This window comes from Cynoglossus semilaevis, chromosome 11 (genome assembly GCF_000523025.1).
Source record: "Cynoglossus semilaevis isolate Cse_v1.0 chromosome 11, Cse_v1.0, whole genome shotgun sequence".
Classification (NCBI taxonomy): Eukaryota; Metazoa; Chordata; class Actinopteri; order Pleuronectiformes; family Cynoglossidae; genus Cynoglossus; species Cynoglossus semilaevis.
Window position 1 is genome coordinate 19,683,867 of NC_024317.1, and position 882 is coordinate 19,684,748.

Consider the following 882-nt stretch of genomic DNA (forward strand, 5'->3'; position numbering starts at 1 on the left):
TGAACAAACCTGAAATAAAAATGTGAGCAGAACCTTTTTCTGCAGTTTCAACCCTGTCCATAAAACTCTGCCACTCAGGTGCTCTGAGCATGGCACCGTCCCCTCACGCTGCTCCCCGGGCACTTAATGCTGCCCCCTGTTCACTTTGGTAATGGGTTAAAAGCAGAGGTCACATTTGGTTGTGTGCAGTGCTGTGCTGTGTCACAATGACAAGTAGTTCACTTTCCTTTCCTTTTTCTGAACACCATTTTTATTGTAACGGGGGACAAATGAGGTTTAGAAAAATGACCATAAATAATTGTTAGAAAGGACTCACACCAATACACAACACAGGTATTTAGAATCTGGACAAATGTCCATGGCTGTGTCTGAAATCACCCATTTACTCCCCACTCCTCATTCCCTATACAGGGAATTACAAATAGCGCATTATATAGTGGACTCACAGAATTAATGAAAAAAAAAACAGTTTCTGACACTACTACGGTAGTTACGTCACTACTGTTGCACAATTAAAACAGACCGACTGCTCGTCTGTCTTCGCATATGGCAAAGTGCCAAGGGAGGGATTGTGGTTTTGTATGAGGAAGTCAGGAGTGGCAGAGAAGTATGTTAGTTTGGTGCAGGACATGTATGAGAATTGTACAACAGTAGTAAGGTGTGCTGTTGGGAGGACAGAAGACTTCAAAGTGGAGGTGGGACTACATCAAGGATCGGTGCTGAGCACCTTCTTGTTTGCTTTGGTGATGGACAGATTGACAGATGAGGTCAGACAGGAGTCCCCACGGACTATGTTGTTTGCAGATGACATTGTGATCTGTAGTGAGAGTTGGCAGCAGCTAGAAGAGAACCTAGAGAGGTGGAGGTTTGCACTAGAAAGAA

At 44.1% G+C, this 882-nt stretch overlaps 1 protein-coding gene across 1 annotated transcript in view; it reads right to left on the minus strand.

Annotated features, from left to right (window-relative positions):
- The window catches only part of LOC107989257 (uncharacterized), a 4,482-nt gene that overhangs the window by 996 nt on the left and 2,604 nt on the right, over positions 1–882 (minus strand). The gene's annotated exons all lie outside the window — the stretch shown is intronic.